At 50.0% G+C, this 5,211-nt stretch overlaps 1 pseudogene across 1 annotated transcript; it reads left to right on the top strand.

The window, feature by feature from the left end:
• Positions 1-691: 691 nt before the first annotated feature.
• CST9L (cystatin 9 like) lies at positions 692-4,682 on the top strand (annotated as a pseudogene). The gene is made up of 3 exons (XR_010154293.1): positions 692-1,212; positions 3,327-3,440; positions 4,377-4,682. The product of XR_010154293.1 is annotated as a cystatin 9 like (transcript).
• The last annotated feature ends 529 nt before the right edge of the window (positions 4,683-5,211 follow it).

Here is a 5,211-nt window from a genome sequence, read left to right as displayed (position 1 = left end):
AAAGTAACCACCTAGTATCACCTAAGTGCTGGCAAAATAGCTCACTCTAGAACACCAAGAAGGATGGTCAGATGGAGACAAAAATGATCAAGGTGCAGAAGAATGGTCCAACCTCTATCTCACTGAGGCAGAAACATGTGATCTCCCAGGGAAGTGTTTAAAAATTTGGTCTAGAATGATATTCCAGTCTAATAAAACATGAGTGTGTGTGGTGGGGCTGCAGATGTAGGGCGGTGGGCCCTGTAGAAACCTTGGCTCTGGCTCAGCTGGAACCAGGGCTGACAAGGTTTAGAAATGCAAGCAGGGCTGGGCTCGGCATGACCAGGCTGGGGCCTCAGGACTTGGGTCTCTGTCTTTCCTGCCCTTTTCTCACAATACTCATTGTCCATCCCAGGTCAAAATGGTTGATAAAAATTGCCATTTATTTTTTTCATTTTTTCCCTTGGTTCACAGAGTACAACTGTTGAGGTATTATACAACAGAAGAACAAACTGATATCTTAGTTATTTTTCTGAACAATGGAGATCCTCTCTTTGACGGGGTGAAGGAGGGGAGAGTGAGAGTCGAGATGTCCCCAGGTCTTATCTCAGTTCGCTGGGGGAGGCGAAGGCACAGAATCATCCAAGGACACCAAGCACCTGAGGACAACCAGAACCTGTGGGTTCTGAAGGAGCAGCCTTCAAAGCTAGTGGCAGAGGGTAGCTCCCCTCCTGCCTGTGGCTTGCGCTGGCCTAGAGAGTATAGGGCAGAAGGATGGCAGATGAGTGACTCCGCATCCAGAGCTGCCTCCCTTTAATCCAGGATCCTGTCCTTCCTGTCCTGTAGGAGTGCCTGTCGCCAGTGTGGGGTGAGACAAGTTTGTCCCACAGGGCTGTCTGAGCAGATAAGATTAAGGGCTGGGTCTGTGCTCAGTTAACTCCTGTGGGCACAGGGGCTGGGAAGAGCAAAGTCAGCGGTGCCTACAGTCAGCACCATGCTGGGCCTGCCGTGGAAGGGAGGTCTGCCCTGGGCGCTGCTGCTGCTTCTCTTAGGCTCCCAGATCCTGCTGATCTATGCCTGGCATTTCCACGAGCAAAGGGACTTGACGAACACAATGTCATGGCTCGTTACCTCCCTGCCACAGTGGAGTTTGCTGTCCACACATTCAACCAACAGAGCAAGGACTACTATGCCTACAGACTGGTGCACATCTTGAATTCCTGGAAGGAGCAGGTTGGCGACCACGTACCCTCCTGCCCTGGCATCTGGCATGTGCTGCTCAGTGAAAAATGGGAGTGGGGTGGGGGCAGGGGGTCTTATTGAAGAGTCTTGTTCACCAGTTGTAGTCCATACTTAAGAAAATACAAGGTAGTTTAGTTAGTTTTTGATTTTGAAAACATCTAAGTTAGAAATTTCAAATAATTTGATCCTAATCGACTCTCATGAAAAACATATTGTTTAATCTCCATCTTTTTATGACATTATTTAACTGAAGAATGACTTCAAAATGAGGACTACCAAGAAAATGAAGATACGGAATAAGGAAAAGGGCTGAACAGAAAATGTGAATAGAGAGAAATTGAGAAATACTTCCAAAAAATGTAATAAAAAAGAGATAATTTAAAAAATGAAAATTAAAAAAGAGAACAGTAAGGGTTCAGGAGCAATAAGAAACCCCCGCCAGTCCCAAAAGACCTCTGGGTGGTCAGTTCCTCTTTGCTGATTTCCACCTTCTCTGAGCTCCTTGGTGTGTCTGCACTTAATAAACTGAAGACTGTTTTACACTCTTCCTCAGACCACAGGTCTTAATCCTAAATGTCCTCCTTTTAATGAAGTCACTACAGAATGCAATCAGGAATGCACAGTTCATCTGTGCTGCAGGCATGAACAATGCAAATAGTCACCAAGTTGAGGACTTTTTTTTTTTGAGATGGAATCTTGCTCTGTCACCCAGGCTAGAGTACAGTGGCGTCATCTCCGCTCACTGCAAGATCCGCCTCCCGGGTTCAAGTGATTCTCCTGCCTCAGCCTCCCAAATAACTGGGATTACAGGCACCCGCCAGACGCCTGGTTAATTTTTTGTATTTTTAGTAGAGACAGGGTTTCACTATGTTGGCCAGGCTGGTCTTGAACTCCTGACCTCATGATCTGCCCACCTCGGCCTCCCAAAGTGCGGGGATTACAGGCATGAGCCACTGCACCCAGCTAAGTTGAGGACTTCTAGTTGGGTAGAGAGGCAAAAATGCTCTTCCTACCTCATTACTGAAACCTTGCAAGAAGAGCAAAAGGACCCCAACCCTGCACAGAGCTTAAGCCTCTGGAAAGACCCTGTGCAAGGCCCTGGCTGGTTCTCTGACCCCTGCTCTCTGGGCTGGAGCCTGCCACGTGGGTTCCTGGATGTGACAATTCCAGAGTCAGTTTTGGAGTTGGGGAAATGGACGGATAGGGAGAAGGGAGATGGAATGAAGTGAAACTGAATGGAGTGAGAAGAGCAAGGTGCACTTTGCAATAGGGCAGATGGTGTTTCTTTCTTTCTTTCTTTCTTTTGATATGGAGTCTCACCCTGTCAACCAGGCTGGAGTGCAATGGCACAATCTCAGCTCCCTGCAACCTCTGCCTCCCGGGTTCAAACAATTCTCCTGCCTCAGCCTCCCTCCCGAGTAGCTGGGATTACAAGTACCTGCCACCATGCCCAGCTAACTTTTGTATTTTTAGTAGAGACGGGTTTTCACCATGTTGGCCAGGCTGGTCTCGAACTCCCGACCTCATTATTCACCCACCCCAGCCTCCAAAAGTGCTGGGATTACAGGTGTGAGCCACCACACCCGGCCCCAGATGGTGTTTCTTGAAGCCATTGTCCCAAGGATGTATGCCTGTGTGTAGTGGGAGTGCTGGGTGGCATTCTTGCATTTTTTTTTTTCTCAGGTCAGGTGGAAGGTTTGACAACATGCCCTAGATGAGGCTCCCTCTGTCCCAGGGCTGAGGTTACCCTGAAAGCTCTTGGAGAGCCAAACCCCTCCCCAGGCACATAGCGCCATCCTCTGGAAATGCAGCTGCAGGTTCAGACACTGACTGAGAGTGAAACTGGGGTCTCACCATGGGAGAGTGGGAAGTGCATCTGGAAATAGGGATACATTCATGGGTGTCTGCCCTGGGGCCACCATGCCCATCCACTTTTTGCTCTTAACTGCCCAATCTAAAGAAGATCTCCTGATGCCAGGCCCATGGGCAAGCTCCCTAATGGAGAAGAATGTTGGGACTTCTCCTACACAAATGACATCTTCACCAGCAGCTACTTAGGGGCAACAAAGAGGGCGTGTTCACATTAATCTCTCTGTGTGCAATAGGTGGAGTCCAAGACTGTATTCTCAATGGAGCTACTGCTGGGGAGAACTAGGTGTGGGAAATTTGAAGACGACATTGACAACTGCCCTTTCCAAGAAAGCACAGAGCTGAACAATGTAAGACAGGACACCAGCTTCCCACCTGGATACAGCTGTGGATGCCACATGGGGTGTGGTGTGGGCACAGGTGCAACTGACAAAGAGACTTAGAGGAGTGAGCCTGCAGCAGCCTCTACCAGGCTGCCCTGCTTGTGCCTTAGTGGGGAGCGCAGAGGGGCAGGCAGCTAGGGGTCCACTTGCAGGCTCCTGGCCAATCTGAGTTTATCAACTCTGCCCTGTCATGCCACTGCAGCTGCCTGCACCCAGGGCACATGGCCTTCAGACTGCTCTTTCCCCCTGGGGTCCCACTCTCCTGGGTCCAGTAAGAAGTGGTCCCCTCTCTGGTCTTCCTCCCCTGCCTTCTGGAAGAACCTGGGATCTGACATCACCTCTGTCTGTGGATGCAGTTCTCAGGGTTTCCCTACCCTCCCCTAGACCCAAAAGTGGTAGAGGCTGAGAAGGAGCCCCACTACCCTCCCTCCCAGGCCCTGAGCTGAGCTGCAGCACCTGCTCTAGGGGACAAGCTCCAAGTAAAGCCTGGCTCTGGGAAAACTCTTCCTAAGCTTAATCAACACCCTTATTGTAATATTAAAAAATAGGTAGCTGATTGCTTAAATCTGGGAACTGCTTCCACTGGGACAATGCATTCTCCTGCTGCTCTTGGGTGCAGGGATCACACCAGGACAGCCCGGGGTTCCCCTGAGGGCCACTGCTAGGGAGTGGGGAACATTGCACAGGCGCCCCTGGGTCAGAAAAGAGTTGCAGTTCAGCTCAAATCTCCAGAACAGCCCAGGACTCAGGCTTGGGGGCAGCACATGATAGCCAGAGGCCCCGTCTTCCCACTGCTTGACCTGGGAAAGGGCAATGTGGAGAGGAAGCCATTGTTCAGAGCTTGAGCCATGAGCTTCCTGAGCCTCCCTCACCCACTGTCCCTTCCTGTGCTTGTTCTCTCAGACTTTAACCTGCTTCTTCACCATCAGCACCAGGCCCTGGATGACTCAGTTCAGCCTCCTGAACAAGACCTGCTTGGAGGGATTCCACTGAGTGAAACCCACTCACAGGCTTGTCCATGTGCTGCTCCCACATTCCGTGGACATCAGCACTTCTCTCCTGAGGACTCTTCAGTGGCTGAGCAGCTTTGGACTTGTTTGTTATCCTATTTTGCATGTGTTTGAGATCTCAGATCAGTGTTTTAGAAAATCCACACATCTTGAGCCTAATCATGTAGTGTAGATCATTAAACATCAGCATTTTAAGAAACTTTGTGTGCTGTAGTTCTCGATAAAAGGGGCTGGGTGTTTGATGGAGTTATTCTCACCAGGGCAGACAAGTAGGATCTGGGTAGATGGACTCCTGAGCCAGCTCCAGGTGGCACAAGTGGTACATCTGAGCTGCTGTCTCAGGGATCACGGCCAATAACCCACGTGGCCAGAGGTGCAATGACTATCTCCTCTCAGGCACCTCATGTGCCTGGATGAGCTCAGACATGGTGTTGGGCTCCCCTGGTCTTGTGGCCTCTGCTCTTGAAGGGTGGCTCACACGCCTTTCCTGATCCTCAGCAGGTTGGTGGGCGGAAGAAAGACTTCTAGGCTCACCCTCGTAAAATGGTCCTGATGTGTGAGGCAGCAGCAGCATCTTTGGAAAATCTCTTAGAAATGTTGAACCTCAGGGCCTCCCTGCCTTTGGAAAATAAGTCTGCATTCTTGCAAATCCCCAGGGGTTCATGAACCTGGATAACAACATAAGAAACATGAAAGAGCAGCATCAAGTAGGATGGAAGTTATATAAA

This window comes from Pan troglodytes, chromosome 21, assembly GCF_028858775.2.
Source record: "Pan troglodytes isolate AG18354 chromosome 21, NHGRI_mPanTro3-v2.0_pri, whole genome shotgun sequence".
Lineage (NCBI taxonomy): Eukaryota > Metazoa > Chordata > Mammalia > Primates > Hominidae > Pan > Pan troglodytes.
The sequence above is the reverse complement of the archived record's forward strand: the minus strand, read 5'-3'. Positions and strand labels throughout refer to the sequence as shown.